Source organism: Danio rerio, chromosome 14, assembly GCF_052040795.2.
Source record: "Danio rerio strain M-AB ecotype USA chromosome 14, GRCz13ab, whole genome shotgun sequence".
In the NCBI taxonomy this organism is placed as follows: domain Eukaryota; kingdom Metazoa; phylum Chordata; class Actinopteri; order Cypriniformes; family Danionidae; genus Danio; species Danio rerio.
Genome location: NC_141034.1, coordinates 42,522,150 through 42,541,718, shown reverse-complemented (window position 1 = coordinate 42,541,718; position 19,569 = coordinate 42,522,150). Strand labels below are relative to the sequence as shown.

Genomic DNA, 19,569 nt, shown 5'->3' with positions numbered 1-19,569 from the left:
AAAAAACAATGTGCCAACAATGCATCTTAACACACCTCTTTTCTAAACCGAAACACCCATGAGTCCACAAAGAGGCCCAAATGGATTTGCTATTTAAACAACATGGTGAAAATTGGCAAAATTTAGGTTGCATTGGTCTGAAAAAAAGCAACACGTTAGGGCAAACACATCCTGCGGCTTATTGCAACGGGTGTATGATAGGGCCCTCAGTTGGGCACAAGCATTTCTCCTCTGACCAAACTTCTTGTGCAGAGCTGCAATCTAGGTGCCGGAGGCTGGAGAATGCTGGACGTTCACCGTAGAGAAGCTGCAGGTGTGAGAAGGTCACGAGATCTATGCGGAGAATCGTGATAAAAACAGGTACTGATGATGTGGTATATTTTTGGCCAAAAATTTATACTATTGTGATAAACTGCTCAGGTAACCTCAGTGAATATGTGATTGACCCAGGCAACAACACATAAAATCAAATTTGACCACTGGAAAAACTAACTTTTGATTAAAAAAAATAGAAAAACCTGAACTGTTTTGGCTCATTTGGTCCACTTTCTTGGAACATTCTATAAGATTCTCCATGACCAGTCTTTGTATCTCCAATCTTGGATTCTAATCTTCTTTTATTTCTGTTTTTGCTCCTAAACATTTGTATGCAGTTGGTTGTACAACAGACTTTTTGCCAGCAGATAGCTCTTTAAAGCTCTCACATGGTCACCCACTGAAGCTAAGTAGGGCTGCATCTGGTCAGCACCTGGATGGGAGACCACAAGGGAAAGCTAGATTGCTGCTGGAAGTAGTGTTAGTGAGGCCAGCAGGGGGTGCTCAACCTGCAGTCTGTGTGGGTCCTAACACCCCAGTATATTGATGTATACTGTTCAATGAACACCATCTTTTGGATGAGACGTTAAACTGAGGTCCCAGAATCTCCTTAAAAAAAAAAAAAAAACAAACAAAAAAAAAACCTAGGGGTTTAACCCCTGCATCCTGGCTAAATTTGCCCACTGGCCTTTGTCCATCATGGCCTCCTAACCATCTCCATATAATAATTGGCTTCATCACTATGTCTCCTTTTCACCAATCAGCTGGTGCTTGGTCTGGCGCAATATGGCTGCCTAGATAGATAGATAGATAGATAGATAGATAGATAGATAGATAGATAGATAGATAGATAGATAGATAGATAGATAGATAGATAGATAGATAGATAGATAGATAGATAGATAGATAGATAGATAGATAGATAGATAGATAGATAGATAGATAGATAGATAGATAGATAGATAGCAGTTCCATATACATAATTAATGTTAAAATTTCTTGTTTAAAAAATAAGATTAAAGAAAACAGTCTCAGTTCTCACCTTCAAACTCTAACCTTAAATGACAGTGGTGTAAACAACTACCCCCTGACTGGGCTCCAAAATCTGACATGCACTCTCTCCAGCCACGTGTAACGCTCTGCGCCATGTGTTGCCGGAGAGAATAATTGGCCAAAGTTTCATGCAAATATCACCGTGCCACAGAATTAAAGGTGGGATCTGTTCGTTCATGCAGATGACAACTTGAGCCCTCATTTTCTCCCTCTCAGAATAATCAGGCACCCAAGGAGCACATGGAGGCAGAGGCACATAAAAGCCCCCTCTTTATGTCAGAGGAATTAAGTGGCCTCCTGTTCAACCCTATGCAGGAGATGGAAGAAAAATCCAGAGCAAGGAGGAAAACAACAACACTAAGCCAGATCAAGAACCTCATTGCCAAAAGTAGACAGAAGAGCATTTCAGCATTTGCCATTTAACCTTATACAATTACGATTCTTCATATCAACCTCTAAACAACTAAATTCCTGACAGATCTCTAAAAGGAAGATAAAGCAGGGCTTGGGGATGGAAAATAAGGTTAGTGACTATCACAAAATACACATTAGTCCTGGACGGCGGCAGCCAAATCAGCTTTTGACATCAATTTTTATGCAAAGATTATTTCCACTTTCCCACCAGATGACATTGCGAATTGTCCTTTAACATCTGTCTTTGTTAATCTTCTCTAATTATGTTGTGGTGCCAATTAAAGGCACACATTTATAGAATGGCAAACACTGTGCAGGCAAGCAACAGACAAACATTACTCAACTCTCATGCATGCAAATACAGCAATGCTTGTTTTTTATTTTACTTAAAATTATTTCGTGGGACTCCGACACCTCATTACCTCCATGATAATGAATGAATTTGAGTTTATTAGAGTACTTCACTACATTCCAATCCAACATACTGTTGTTTTTAACACAACTCATACACTACGGCCAATATAGTTTAATCAATTCATCTATAGCGCATGTCTTTGGACTTTGGGGGAAACCGGAGCACCTGGAGGAAACCCACGACAACACACCGAGAACATGCAAACTCCACATAGAAATGCCAAAGGGCCCAGCTGTTACTAGAACCAACGAGCTTCTTGCTGTGAGGTGTCAGTGCTAACCACTGAGCCACAGTGTTGCCCACTTCATTACATTTCATGAATATAGTAGTTAAATCTAAGATATTTTGGTAACACTTTATTTTAATGGCCTATTTGAGTATTAGTTGATTGTCTGCTCAATATCTGTTGAGACAGTTCCTTCAGCAAGACATTTAACTGACTATATGAAACTTTGTACGTTAACTTACACTAACCTTAACCTAACAGTCTACTCATAATCTAATGAGAATAACTTGTCATTTAGATGCAATATAACTTAAATTCTACAAATGAACCATCAACATATAGTGTGACCATTTTTTTTGTTCACGTTATTTTATGTTATTTTCTTGGTTAGAGTGTTTTGTCAAATAACAACTAACTGATTAAAAAATGATCTGGTCCAAGCGAATCTCCAGCTAAGTCTCGTTGATTCAAATGATCCATTTGGAGTGAATCTTTATTAAATGATTTACCGAACTTATAAATTGATCAAAATAATTTAAAAATACAAAAAAATACTAAGCTATCACAATATGAAAGTTACTAATGATACATTTTGAATATTTATAGGCTAATACAATTCATATTTCTGTTAGCTGCTTGTGAATTAAATCTACTATAAAATGCAGGTAAGGCAAGTTACATAATAACAATACTTTTCTAATTAAGGAGTAAAGTAGGGTATTACTTAACAATTAAGTAATGATATTTGAATAATATTTTTTTAAAAATGTAATATGAGTTACATTTTAGTTTTTAAAAAATTGCTAAAATAAAATGAATGCAGTCACGTTGAATCCTGCACAATGATAAAATGCAGAAAAACAGCAGAGCCTTACATTTCTGCGATGGAACTTTTTATTTTTATTTTGAACAAATGGAAGAAAAGGAAAAGAAGATTGTCTAAATGGACAGTGATTTTACATTTTAATAAGAGTAAAAGCACAAAATTTACAATTGTATTGCCTAAAACTTTCATTATTCTGTATATACAGTTGAAGTCAGAATTATTAGCCCCCCTGAATTTTTTAGCGCCATTGTTTATTTTTTTTCACCAATTTCTGTTTAATGGAGGGAAGATTGTTTCAGCACATTTCTAAGCACAATAGTTTTAAAAACTTTTTTCTAACAATGGATTTATTTTATCATTGACATGATGAAAGTAAATAATATTTGACTAGATATTTTTCAAGACACTTCTATACAGCTTAAAGTGACATTTAAAGGCTTAACTAGGTTAATAAGGTGAACTAGGCAAGTTAGGGTAATAAGGCAAGTTATTGTATAACGATGGTTTGTTCTGTAGATTATCGAAAAAAAAAATAGCTTAAAAGGGGCTAATAATTTTGTCCCAAAAATGTTTTTTTTTTAAATTAATAACTGCTTTTATTCTAGCCGAAATAAAACAAATAAGACTTTCTCTAGAAGAAAAAATATGATCAGAAATACTGTGAAAATGTCCTTGCTCTGTTAAAAATAATTTGGGAAATATTTGAAAAAATGAAATAAAATCAAAAGGGGGCTAAAAATTCTGACTTCAACTGTATAGCATGGGGTAAGGAAGTTGTCTAAAGAGAACATCCTTCATTTGTTTCTATGTGTTACAGTGTGTTGTTAAATGCAGAGCTCCTTTGTTAAAAAAGAAAGAGAAAATCCCTGCTTTTCTGACAGAGATCAAGCCTAAACCAGGTCAGAAAATGTAATGCAAAAGTAACTCAAAAGTAGAGTAACGTATTACTTAAAATTCAACTACTTTTTGGGGTAGTAACTCAATATTGTAATGCATTACTTTCAAAAGTAACATTCCCCAACGTACAACTCACCCCCACGTAGTTAAAATGGTTTCTTTCTTCTATTTAACACAAAAAAAATATATATATATATTTTGTAAAGATAGCATTTATTGACTTCATGGTATTTTTTTTCCTACTTTGGAAGTTGATGGCTTCCAGCAAGCAGCTTTATACACTTTGCTATAACATGGCTTAAAAACACTATAGTAGTCACTAAAAATTGCTACATGTGAGATTGCAGTTGAAGTGTTACCATAATATTGGTTTTAGTGTTGCATGTAGCCATACACTGAATCATAAAGCAGTTTCAATGTTATTGTCTAATCCAACAGATCTAATCCTGCAAGATGCTTAAATTGAAACAATATAGTATTGCTATTGAAGAAAATCAAACAAAACCAGACAACGTAGATCATGGATGAATGTCCACACGGATCCAGAGACGCAAAATATATTCTGCTGTGTTTAACAGGGAAAAACTATTCATAACAATTTAAAACCAAATAAACATTGAATAAACTGTGTGAACTATCCCTTTAAGTGCATAAAAAACAAATACCTTTGTACTTGGACTCAAGTAACACTGTAAGGATAATTACTGTAGTAATATTATATTTAGCTATCTGTGCTTTTACGCTTGGTTTGTGTACTTTGTCCACCACTGTCTGTACCTCTGCCACCCCTCCACAAATAGAAAGGTAGACGTACTTTATAAAAGTCCCATGGGTGGCCCTCATTAGGGGGGGAAAGCCTTTGAGAGGGACTCGTCCTCCTCCATCCAAAGCAAGGACAAAGTAAAGTCAGACCAGTGAGTTACAGCCGCCCATTCTTCAATTCCACAGCTTTGATAGGGATACAGCAGCTCTTCTAAAGGGAAAATTACACTCTCCAGTCGTCATTTACACAGACTGGCAGCATGTAGGTGGTGCATCAACTCATTACAGAACTAGTGCCGAGAAAATAAAAAGCTCAAATGCCGTTAACGAGCAAAAAAAAAAGCTTGATTTGTATTATTATCTTGCCTGATAAAAGCACTAAAAGGCTTTTACATCAACGCCAACCAATCATAATGTATCATTCCACGACCAGATGAGACTCAAAAGGGAGAAAAGGTCACCGCTTTATTTTTGTCCCTCTCTCTTTCTTTCAAAGCAGTCGGACTAATTAAAACACAAAGCAAGAGATTGCATGACCTGTCGATGGGTTTCAGTTTGCCATGGCAGGACTGCTGTTACCAGCTTTCACACAGTGCTCAGCGCTCGAATACAGCGGAGCGGATAGAGCTGCGGGACACTGCCGTTAATAGGAACGTGGCTCTAAATAATTCATCATGTTTCAGAGGAACAACACAGGCTCTGTGAGGAGGGCTGCCGTACACTCATGTGGGCGAGTACAGGTGAAAACAAAACTACACTTTCTACATGTACCGGTGCTGTTGGGCGCAACCCTGGAGAAACGTTGCACAATAATGGAGCATGTGCTGAACTTTAGACATACCCTCTGATGGTGCACACTGTGGAGCTGAACCCACAATCCAAATGTATTATGTTAGTCTAGCTGTGCAGCCTGGGAAGCCTACATGTATAGCCATGCAGGTTTGTGTTGGTGACTTCAGCACAGGCTGAGTTATGGAAAAAAATTATATCCAATTATATATTAAAAAAGTTATATCCAACCCGTCTGAACTGCTCAACAGAGCATGAGGATGAGGAACGCAATTCTGCGTGCCGTAAAAACACATTAAGAAATAACCGGTCACAGTTTCTGCATTTTTCGGTAATGAAAAGAAGACAGGGAGTAACATACTGTGTTACTGTGCTTAAAATCAATGCAAATTGTTGTTTGCAACCCAATTTGCTTTTATAACTCGAGATTTCCCAGTGAAGCGGGAAGAAAAGTAAAATGTAATACGAGTTATTATTTTATTCATCTGGAATTGACTGGATCTAACTGGCTTTCGATTTAGCATCAGGAAGTGTCTTAGTTAACACAGCAATGCTTAAATAACTACTCTTTTTTTAATGATTTCATCACTTGTAGTGTGCGTCATGAGCAAAATCAAACAAGCTTACTCAAATGGCACATTTACTCTGTTTGTTGAGTTGGAAAATCTAATTCTTTATAGTGAAACGGTACACATTAAACTGTATACTCAAGCTGAATTTGAAAACAGCAGGCTATATACTTTACTATCTGGTTATCCAGATTTGTAGCTTCTGTGTACAAACACTCCCTGGGATCCAGTTTAAACAGTTAATACACACTAATTGTTTGTCCTTATACAGTAAACATGTAACCTTTGTACCCACAGGGAAATCACAGCTGGAGAGACTGATTAATCTTTTATAAAGGTTGAACTAGTGTTTTCAGTTTAAAAGGAGTAGAGACTTGGAAACCTTTTTAGTAATCACAATGTAGGCCTACTATACTATATACACTTAACTGGCCACTTTATTAGGTTTAACTGCTTGTTAACGCAAATTAATAATAAAAACAATGACATGGCAGCAACTTAATGCATTTAGGCATGTAGACATGGTCAAGATGATCTGCTGCAGTTCAAACTGAGCATCAGAATGGGGAAGAAGGGTGATTTAAGTGACTTTGAACGAAGCATGGTTGTTAGTGCCAGACATGCTGGTCTGAGTATTTCAGAAGCTGCTGATCTACTGGGATTTTCACGCACAACCATCTCTAGGGTTTACAGAGATTGTAAAGTCAATGAGGTTACAATTCGCAATGGCTCACCAATATTGGAAAAACGTTGCCTGGTCTGATGAGTTTCGATTTTTGCTACGACATTCAGATGGTAGGGTCAGAATTTGACATTGACAACACGAAAGCATGGATTCATCCAGCCTTGTTTTAATGATTCAGGATGCTGCTGCTGGAGAAATGATGTGGTGGATATTTTCCTGGCACACTTTGGGTCCATTAGTACTAATTGAGCATCGTGTCAACACCACAGCCTACCTGACTTTTGTTGCTTACCATGTCCACCCCTTTATGATTATAGTGTACTCATCTTCTAATGGCTACTTCCAGCAGGATAACGCATCATATCATAAAGCGCGAATCATCATCTCAGGCACTCAAATGGCCTCCACAATCCCCAGATTTAAATCCAATAGAGCACCTTTGGGATGTGGCCGAAGGGGAGATTTGCAGCATGGATGTGCAGCCGACAAATCTGCAGCAACTGCTTGATGCTATTATGTCAATATGGACCGAAATCTCTAAGGAATATTTCCAGGAACTTGTGGAATCTATGTCATGAAGTATTAAGGCAGTTCTGAAGGCAAAAGCGGGTCCAACATGGTGCTAGTAAGGTGTACCTAATAAATTGGCCGGTGAGAACAAAACAAACAGAACAAAAGCATACAAAATACAGTCTAATGCACTTATGCATTCTGAAATACTTTTTAAAACATAATTTACTCGTATTTTAAATTATGTATAAGAAATATGCATGAACATTTCGGCAAGGACATTATTCTCATTATTATTAATATTTCTGAGCAAGAAAGAATATCTGCAAGACAATGAGGCAAAAAAATCTCCTTTTTCTCCCTTGAATTAAGTTTCTCCTTCGAATTAAGTTACCAAAAAGAGTTGTCGACCTTTGACTTTCTTATAACTTTTTCTTCTTCTGTGGAAGTCAATCGTAACCATCAACTGTTTGATTCCTTACATTATTTAAGATATGCTGTTTTGTGCCATCAAAACAAAAAAGAAAGAAAAAGTGGAGCATAAGTAACTCATGCAAATTATCATATTTGTGTGAATTATCCCTTTAAGCAAAAACTCAAGTTTAATTCACTAGACTTCCCATTAGAGAATAAACCTCCTTACCAGAACGCATCTGACTTTTTAATGCTACACATGAGAGAGATGGCTGTTTAGGATCAAACTATTCACCTGAAAGAATCGGATTATCTAGTGTTGCATATTGTATGCTAGGAAGATTGTTTTTTCCCTCCACCCACTCAAAAACAAGTTATTCAAATGTGGCATTAAAAACAGTGATCACTGTGCTACTGTATACCACTAAAATTTGAAAAGATTGTTACTGGAAAAGCATATCTTGAAAGAAGCAATTGTTCTTATTAAATTGCTTAAAGAACACGTGAAAAAAATATTATATATTAAATTGATTACTATGGTGTTTTCGAATCTTAGTAAACTTGTATTCATCTGTTGGGGTAATTTTATAAATGCTATGGTAATACAACAACTATATAATATAATAAGTACAACCCAATACTGTAAGTTTTCTATTTTAAACAATACACCACAGTTTACAGTGGTTAAAACAAAAATCAGTCAAAACAAACTTTACGATCTAACACATCTCAGATGTATTCTTTGTGTCATTTCATTGCTAAATAATTAGAAAAGTGTAAAAATGTAGGGTCCCACACAATTAAATCATGTTGTCCCAACTCAAATCAATCAAGTTAACTGGTTTAGACAAATTTAAGTGAATTAAACATAAAATAATTAAGTTTTCAAATAATCTCAAGAATTGTGTTGTTTCAGTTTATTTTAAATATGTAGTATGAACAAGCTGCAAATAAATGAATGAATGACTAAATGAATAAATAAATAAATAACAAAAATAAATAAATAAAAAATAACAAAAATAAATGAATAAAATAAATGACAACAATAAACACATAACAAAAATAAACAAAATAACAAAAATATTTTAAAAATATGAACAAATAAATAAATACAAACTAAAATAAATACAATGAAATAACAAAAATAAACAAATAATACATAAAAACAAATAAATAAATAACAAAAACATAAAGAAAGAAAATAATAAAAATAAAAATAAATATAATAAATAACAACAATAAATAAATGAAAACAAAAATAAATTAAACAAAAATAAACAAACAAATAAAACAAATAAATACATAACATAAAATAACAAAAATAAACAAATACATAAAAACTAAAATAAATAAAATAAATAAAAACAATAATAAATTAAAACCAAAAAAATTATAAATAAATAAATAAATAAATAAATAAATAAATAAATAAATAAATAAATAAAGTTGAGTACATTCTGGCAGGTTTGGATGGATGTACCTTAGTACATGAAACTGAAGATTGCATTATAAAAATGCAAAAAAAAAAATGCTGGATTACACACAATCAATTTTTGTCGGGACAACATGAAGTTAACTTATTAATTTTCTACATATTTAGGTAGACTGAACATAAAACAATTGTGAATTGTTGTTTTAGCTCATTTTAAATAAGTAGTTTGAATAAGCAGCACACATTATTTTTTTCAGTGTATGAAAACTGAAGACTGCAATAATGCTTTACCCTTAAAAAAGTGTGCTGTTCACACATCTCTGTTTTTCCAAGGCATGTGCAGGTGAAGTGATGAGCTTAACCTTCTCTTAATTGGGCCAGATGTCTGCAAACTGTGCTGTCACAATACATTTTGACCCCTGACATTTGCCAACTCATCACCTCTGCACTTACAGCTCATCTGAGCAAAGAAGCATACAACTCATCTGTCCACCTCCAGATCGTGCAAAAACCAGGTCAGCAACAAAATATACTGGATGTCTTAAAGCAGACTGGTTCAGACTACATTGTCAGCCCTAGGAAAGGGAAAAGGGGGAGGGAATAAATCATGGCTAAGCATTTATCCACATTAACACCTTAACAATGGGTAATAGACTTGCAAACATTTTACTCTACACTAGTATATGGTAGGCAGTGTTTGAAAGTAGTGGCAGAATTTTAAACGTGTCAACACACACAATTTGATTTAACACTTCAACAAGCAGAACAGCCAATAAAAGTGCTCTATTTAAGACAAGACACTGCAGGTGAATACAAACAAAATAATTGATCATGACCACACTTCCCCAGTTGAGTGATTGTATTAAAAGTGATGTTTTGCTTACACATTTACTAAAATGTTGTTTAAATAGGCTCAGCATAAACGAATACACCCCACTTAAATTAATAATAATATTTGTATCCATTTATCAGTGAATGTGGGTAATATATGTAATTGAAGTCAGAATTAATACCCCTCTTTTAATTTTTTTTCTTTTTTAAAATATTTCCCAAATGAAGCAGGGGAATTTTTCACAGTATGTCTGATAATATATTTTTTTTCTTCTGAAGAAAGTCTTATTTGTTTTATTTTAGCTAGTATAAGGCAGTTTACATTTTTTTGAACACCATTTTAAGGTCAAAATTATAAGCCCCTTTAAGCTATATTATTTTCAATAGTCTACAGAACAAACCATCGTTATAGAATAACTTGCCTAATTACCCTAACCTGCCTAGTTAACCAAATTAACCTAGTTAAGACTTTAAATGCCACTTTAGGCTGTATAGAAGTGTCTAGAAAAATATCTAGTAAAATATTATTTACTGTCATCATGGCAAAGATAAAAAAAAAAATCAGTTACTAAATACTGTATGAGTTATTAAAACAATTAAACATAAATTGGGGACAAAATAAACGGGGGGGGGGGGGGGTAACTCTGACTCAAATTCTCAACTCTATATATTGGTGCATTTAAACAAAACAGATTAATTAAACTAATGTATTTATAAAATAACATTTTAACCACCGAACATCTTTAGAAATAGAAAGATAATACAATTAAATTCAAGCAAACTATTGAAAAAAAAAATACAAACTACAAAATTTCAACAATATTTTAGATATTTTTTGTTTTTCTTGATTTTTGATATTCACTCATTCATTTTCTTTTTAGCTTACTCCCTTTATTAATCTGGGGGTCACCAAAGGGGAATAAACTGCTGATTTTTTGCTACGTTTTAATATAATATTTTTCCCTAACATTTAATTTGAGTTACTACTTTTTAGACTATTATTTTGTTAGATTAGCTCCAGATTTGGCTAAGGTACTGACAAATCTAATGTATATGCAAAAATATAATGTTGTAAAGCAATATTCCATTACAAAATATTAATTTGAATGAGGGATTTGTGAGGGTTTCCCAGGGATGGGTTGCGGCTGGAAGGGCATCAGCTGCGTAAAAACGTGCTGCATAAGTTTGCGGTTCATTTGTGATGGGCGTGATTTGTGAGGGGTGTACTGAGCATTGTATGTTAATTTCCAAGACAAAAGTCTGAATATTGTCAGGTTCAAAAATATGTGTCAGGTTTGCAGTGTCAAAGGATTTTACTGAGGATTTTTTAATTCTCCATCATTCACAAAAAAAATTATATACAAATAAATGACTAAATAAATAACTATTTTTTTGTAGAATAAAATATCCGTTTGCAAAAAGCCACATTTTGCATGTACATGTCGGCTAATAATTCTGACTTCAACTGTATATAGTGTAAGTGCTATATATATATATATATATATATATATATATATATATATATATATATATATATATATATATATATATATATATATATATATATATATATATATATATATGTGTAAGTGCTGCTGAAGTAAATCTGTACCAAATACAAATCTTTAGTTTAATTTTAAATTACCTTACAATTATTTTTGAATTGAAATCTACAAAAGCATATTCATGCTGATGTATTGATTATGCCTAAAGTGGGCTAAAGAACACGGTGTATTAGCAGTGTTTTCGTTCCTTTAGGCTGGACAAACATTTTATAAAAGGTTAAAAATGAACATGTGCATGAAAAAAAAACATGCCTTATGAATAAATTTGCATATGTGACACACTTAATATCACATATTAATGCATGTACAGTTTTCAAATACCTGTCCTTATATTGCCTTCCATAAAAATGCCACCTCAGCATGGGCATACAGAAGTGTTTATGACTGCAAAAACAAAATAAATATAGTATATTTAATCCCCATCAACTTCCATACACTATAAATAAAGGAAACAGAAATGAATAAAATACACTAAAATAAAGGTACACAATCTGTCACTGGGCTGCTGCCTTTTCAAAAGATACAGCTTCGTTAACAGGTGCTATAGTAGATATCAATACCTAAAAAGTACGATTGTTCACCTCACAGTAGCTTAAAGCTACAAAAGTGTACCCTAAAGGTACACTTGAGGTAAAGTTTATTTTATATTTGCACATTCATTCCTTTTAGAACAATGGCAACTTGTGACACAGTCTCTGTTTTTGTATCTTAAAAATATTTTGTCAAATAATGAATTCAAAACAACATAACTGTGGCTCTGCTGTGAACTACTTGTGCTTTGATAGCCATTGGCTATCAAAATGTGTTCCCTACTTAGAATTTGCAAATAATACTTCTCTGAAATTATATTATTAAGAAGAAAGTCAGATGGTGCGAATATAAAACAAACTTTAATTAATGTCCATCTATATGCTACAAAAGTGTACCTTTTGAAAAGGTACCATCCAAGAGACAGATTTGGTACATTTATTTGAGTGTGTACTACACATGTGTACAGTGCATGTGACTCTAATATTGTCATATTGCTAAATATGACATAAATTAATTAAAATATGCATAAATATGCTGATTAATAATAAATTAATAAAATTTCCTGCAGGTATTTTCAACAAGTAGAAATCTGGTTAAAAAAAAGAAAAGAAAAAAACATCACTAAACTGCACAAAATGCACTGATAAGCCATTACAAAACGTGTATTTTTTTTTAATACTTTTTGGATATAAACCCTTTTCTTGCTTAGACTCCATGTTATCGAGTTTTCCCCAACCAGACTGCATTCTGTTTTATGCCATCCAGCTGTTTTGGAATGCAAGCTCATGTCCTGAGTGAACAACTACTTATTTATTCTATGCTGGTTGCTGTCTGTATAAGTGTGGTTTGGCAAGGAAAGCTGCCTGCAGTTCGCTGACTATGTACTTGCAAAAACATTAAGGTGTTACTTCACACTTGAATTGCTACAAATGGAAGTGAATTTCCTTATTACTAAAAGGCGCACATTAAAAAGTCAGAAATGCCATTATAGTTTGACCCATGACAAGTGTATTACATAACAATTCTGGGCAACAACAGTTACCAAAAAGACATGCAATACATCCGGCCTACAAGATTTGATGTTGAATCAAAGTTGTGCGTCAATGCCTCTAAATGTTCACACACATTTTCTGAAATAATTTAAAGCACTTGTACTCACAAAGGCAGTGGGTCCATTCCTCCAGAATGGTAAGGGAGGGATGTAAAATCCAAACAGTACAAAGGTAATCCGATTCAGATTTGCAAAAGTTCCACATAGACAAGCTTGGTAATCCAATCTGCACAAATGAAATGTTTTTGGAAGCTGCAGGCATTTTGTGCTGGAGCCTTTTGTGTAAATGAATGCTCTTTCTGTTTTTGGTTTGTTTGCTTGCTAGAAATGGTCACATGACAGGAAGTCAGCTACACAGAAAATCTAGCAGGTGGTATAATTAGACTCCAAAAATATATATGAGATAATAAAAAATTAAATTTGAGCTTAGCTAAAAATAACACACATCAATAAGTAGATTTGCAACTAACCAAGGTTTTAAAATGGTTTACAAAAAATGACTATGATGCTTTTGAAAAAAAAAAAAAAAACTCTCCTGTTTACAAAGGATGCATTTATTAAAACTAAATAAATAAAAGTAAATAAATAAATAAATAAATAAATAAATATATACATTTTGTAAAATGTGTACACATTTTAACATGTTATTTATTGACAGCTGTTTTTTCTTCATCATATATACTGATCATCATACATGGGGTTCTTTTTCGGTGTTAAATCAGTAATTATTGTGCTGCAATTTAAGAAAAAAAATGTGCAATTACAAAAAAGCAAATTAAGACAAAAAAAGGCAAACTAACAAAAAAATTTCTCCTCATAACGCATACACATTATAAAACACGCTGCACTTTCTCACAAAGCAAACAAATGCATGAAAGACAATTTCTCACAACCCAAAAAGAACAGAACACAACAGAAATGTTTCAAGGGACCCAAAAACAGGACAGACGCCGCAGTGCCGTGACTATTGCTTGGTTAAGCTGTAGGTGATCTTTGAAAGGTGAGTTTTTTGTTTGTTTTTTAACATCCTGATTCTCATGTCTTTAGTATTTATTAGCCTAAATAATCATAACCAAAATAGTTGGGTCCGTCATGTCCTGTTGAAACATTTCCGTTGAGTTTGAAAGTGTTGTGAGAAAATGCTAATATTTTCGTAAATTGTTTGCATTGTAAGAAAATGCAGCACATTTTTAAAAAAATGTGTTTGCATTGTGAGGATTAGCAGCACATGTGCTTTCAAAGATAAAGATCTTTTCTCCTTTTGCTGGTGTTTTTAGTAGGTGCACGTTTTCTTAAATTGCAGCATGTTAAGCTCTCTCGGCCATCGTAAATAATGGTTCTTAGTGGAAGAAAAACGCAGATGATATTCATGTGAAAATGCATTTTGCTCCACATATAAAATATAAACATTCTAATAATAATATTAAGAATCATTTTGTACATCTATTCTGTCACATTTGATTATTTTAATTTGTCCCTGACTAATAAAAGTTTCTTATAGTTAATAAAACTAAGAAAAAAAAGCTAAATGTTGACAGTCTTTACAAAAGCATAAATCAGGACAATTGGTTTCAACATTGATAATAAAGGAAATATTAATTTAGCTGTCACCAAACGATCGTATCAGATTGATTTAATGAGCTCCTTTTATGCAATGAAAGTGTTATTCTTTGGTTTTCATTTAATTTCAAAACACTTTCATTGTCTTAAATTATGCAGGTATTTTTATCCCAACGACTCCCATGTGATTTGTTCAGCGATACATTTGCTCCTAATCCACTCCTTTGCAAGAGGCTTATCTAGACTGGGTTCAGCGCAAGACAGAGAGAAATGCCCACCACGGTTATTAAGAAGCATAGAGTATGTGAGAGCCCAATGCAGGAATGCAATAAAACAGTGCAGTTAAACACCAGCATATTACTCCACTCTTAAATCTAACACCAAGTTATAACAACACACTTTCAGTATTAATCCACACAGGGGCAAAAGTTGAACTATTTTCAAAAATGGACTGTGCCGCATGTGAGAGGAACAGCTAATGACAAAGGCAAAGGGCAGAGGTTTTTAACATGGTTTTGGACGAAATATGTAAATAGCCCCATAAAGATTTAACCTGGGAGATACAGTACAAGCACTGATCTATAATAGATAAGTGATTACAAGCCACATGGAGCCATTACAAGTTACAACACACAATTTAATACATATTTTGTAAATTACAGAAAAACAAGCCAACAATTTTAATTAAACTTACATGTTATGATGCGGAGGAAGAAGAAAATGGTCTATATGAACTGTAATAGTTACTGACAAACTCCGACAAAGTCCCATACATAATAGTACTCCTTCCTTTAATACCAAACTTCTGATAAATCCTGTGTTAAAGTGTAGATTATTCTATCAATCATCAGAAAACAATAACAGGAACAAACACAGCACGAGGTTGGCTTACTGTGGTATTGTTGTGAAAATGAACTTTAACGTTTTATTCAGTGATTGTCATCTTCACATTATGATTCTTTCTGGAGGGAAATCGCATTCACATTTTACCGGATCTGGAACTACATATTTGGCGATGTACCATATCGACGTTGATGCATTCAAGCAAAAGAATGCTTGACATACTATTCATTTATTTGACTCTAAGTTGACTATTTTGTAACAGAATCAATAGTTTTAATCAAGTTGCACTTGCAGATTTAAATATGCTCAGCTGCTTATTTCCTTTCACTTAGAGCTGTGTTACTTTCTGCATGGAACGTCATTTTCAAAAACCCATAATAGGGGGTCTTTAATATGTATTATGTGACATTGAAGACTGTGGCAGTGATGTTGAAAACTCAGCTTCAAAACACATGATAAAAAAATTGAATGTATTGACAGTTATACAAAAATAGAATAGACTTAGAAATGTGATAACAAAGGCTTATTTAGTAAATATAAAGCAGATTAAGGCACTGTGTAATAAATAAATAATCTGATTACGTTTTTTATTTTTTTATTTTAGCAATAAAGATGAAACACAAATGCAGGCCAGTTAGACAGATAGGCAGACAGACAGACTGTAGCTGAAACAAAACTGGTCAAGATTAACAGCTGTTGCCTCCCAAACTGCATATTAGAGTATATAAGAGACAAATAACGGCGAAGCACAGCAGAGAGCAGCTTCATTACTCAGTCAGCCTGACTTAGCCTGGGATAGTAACTATAAATAAATGTTTTTAATTTGCTTTTCTCTCATTGTTCTGGGCCCTGTTCTGCTTAGCTGGCATTTAAGAGGAGCATGTGCTTTGAATGCAGAGCGGCTGCTGATGAATGAGGCCAGTCTTAATGTAGCTGAATCGCCTTGTGCAGCTCTCACTCATGGCCTCAGGAATGAGCGCATACGACGACATGCACACACACACAGACACACAGACACACACACACACACACACACACACACACACACACACACACACACACACACACACACACACACACACACACACACACACATACACACACACACACACACACACACACACAATGATGCTGACTACTATATATAGCTCAAAAGCTGAAAAAAATAACAGGGTTATACAAGTAAACATACATTTGTACCAGATGCCATCAACATCTGGTGTTTTGAAATGTATTACGCATGAATACTGATAATGTTGGCAAAATGTGCAAGACCAGTCAAAACTAAATCCGTAAAAGCATAAAGGAGGTCTATTTAAATAAAAAAAAAAGTTGAGCAGACAAACTGCAAAAAATTGCTGTAAAATTGTTCAGTATTACTAGTAATTGGCAGTAATACTGTAAATAAATAACTGTTACTTAATCCAAACAGGAACCAGGAGAACAAAAGCCTGCAAGAACATAAGATTCATTAAAATCCAGATTCATTCTACGGCTGACAACAACTGACTGAGGCAGAGATGCTTTATACAAATATAAAAAGGTAGCTGTTTACCAGTGTTTGATTGCGGCTTGAAGGGAATCCGCTACATAAAACATGCTGGATAAGTTGGCGGTTCATACCCCTGTGGCGACCCCTGATTAATAAAGGGACTAAGCCAAAAAGAAAATGAATGAATAAGAAGGTAGCTGTGGTCAACGTTTAAATTAATGTGGATGAATGTGGATGCTGGTGGATAGTTGTGTTCCTGTACCTGTTCCTGTCCTGTTCGCCTTGTTCTTGTTTTTATTTAACAAACTTATTTGCACATGGATCTCTCTCTGGCCTTTGCTTAGTCTTTGCATGCACCAACATCAACAGAACAACATAGGAAACATTTAAGACAAACCAAAACACAGCAGACAGGACCAGCATTGTAACATATAGATTGCTTGCAAGATTGACAATCTTAAATGGTAGATAGATATACAGAGCAACATAAGGATAGAAAAATAGACCAATAGATAAACAGATAGATAAAACAACAATTTAGTTGATAGAACTAAAGTTGGACTTAAGTTGAGTGCATTCGAAAGTATTCATAACGCTTCATTTTTCCACATTTTTTTTCCACAGCCTTATTCGAAAATGGATAAAATTTATGTATTTCGTCAAAATTCTACACACAATACCCCATACTGTGAAATTGTTGCAAATTTATTAAAAATAAAAAACCTGAAAAATCACATGTACATAAGTATTCACAGCCTTTGCTCAATAGTTCGTCGATGCACCTTTGGCAGCAATTACTGTAAAGCCTCAAGTCTTTTTGAATATGATGCCACAAGCTTGGTACATCTGTTTTTGGGAATGTTTGCCCATTCCTCTTTGCAGTACCGCTCAAGCTCTATCAGGTTGGATAGCAAGCAATGGTTTGCAGCCATTTTCAGATCTCTCCAGAGATGTTCAATAATATTAAGCCCTGGGCTCTGGCTGGGCCCCTTAAGGACATTCACCAAGTTATTGTGAAGCCACTCCATTGATATTTTCGCAGTGTGCTTTGGGTCATTGTCCTGCTGAAAAACAAACCGGATGGTATTAGCCTGGTGATGAGCGGTGCCTGCTTTTCACCAAATGTAATGCCTGGCATTCACTCCAAAGAGTTCAATTTTAGTCTCATCACACTAGAGAATTTTGTGTCTTATGGTCTGAGAGTCCTTCAGAAGCCTTTTGGCAAATTCCATTCAGGGAGTGACTTCCGTCTGGCCACTCTACCATACAGGCCTGATTGGTGAATTGCTGCACAGATGGTTGTCCTTCTGTATGTTTCTCCTCTTTCCACAGAAGAACACTGGAGCTTGGACAGAGTGACCATTGCTTTATTGATCACGTCCCTGTCTAAGGCCCTTCTCCCTTGATCACTCAGCAGATGGCCGGCCAGCTCAAGGAAGAGTCCTGGTGGTTCCAAACATCTTGTATCTTGCAGATGGAGGCCACTGTGCTCATTGGACCTTTCAAGCAGCAGAAATGTTTTTGTTACCTTCCCTAGCCTTGTGCCTCGAGACAACCCTGTCTCTGAGGTCTAAAGACAATTCCTTTGTCTTCATGCTTGGTTTGTGTTTTGACAAGTACTGTCAACCCTGGGACCTTATATAGACAGGTGTATGCCTTTTCAAATCATGGTCAATCAATTGAATTGACCATAGGTGAACTCCAATCAAGCTGCTGATACATCTCAAGACACATTAGTGCAAACAGAATGTACCTGAGCTCAATTTAGAGCTTCCTGGCAATGTGATTTTTCAGTTTTTTTTTTTTCATTTCAACAATTAAAAAAAAATAAAAATAAAAACACTGTCATTATGGGGTATTGTGTGTAGAATTTCGAGGAAATACATACATTTAATCAATTTTAGAATAAGGCTATAACACAAAATATGTGGAAAAAGTGAAGTGCTATGAATACTTTCCACATGCACTGCAGATAGATGGTTTTCCCTGGTAAGTCATTTAGCACACACTTTTATCTAAAGCAAGTGTCGGTACACTTTCTACAAGGACAATCCCCGTGAAGAAACCTAGGGTCAAGTGGCTCACTCAGAGGCTCAGTGGTGATAGCTCATGATTCGCTTCTTACAACATTCAAACCAGCAACCTCAGCTACAGTCATTTCCGGCCTAATGCCATACCAACTCACACTGACAGTCACAAAACAATCTTTTTATAACAATACTCCTGCCCCTATGATCCTCTTCTTATCGCTAAAGAATAATATTAGCAGAACAACATACCATTTCCATCTGTTAAATATTTATAGAGCTATACAATCAAGTGGTCAAGCAGAAAAGTGAAGCTTCCAAGTAATTTAATATAATATAATTCCTTCCTCCAGCACAGAAAT

General features: G+C 34.5%; 1 long non-coding RNA gene across 1 annotated transcript; it reads right to left on the bottom strand.

Moving 5' to 3' along the window:
• Nucleotides 1-9,743: 9,743 nt before the first annotated feature.
• LOC147840871 (uncharacterized) lies at nt 9,744-13,639 on the bottom strand. The gene is made up of 3 exons (XR_015507827.1): nt 13,394-13,639; nt 12,025-12,087; nt 9,744-9,882 (listed from the first exon to the last, which is right to left on the bottom strand). It is a non-coding gene; the product is annotated as an uncharacterized LOC147840871 (long non-coding RNA).
• Nucleotides 13,640-19,569: the final 5,930 nt, after the last annotated feature.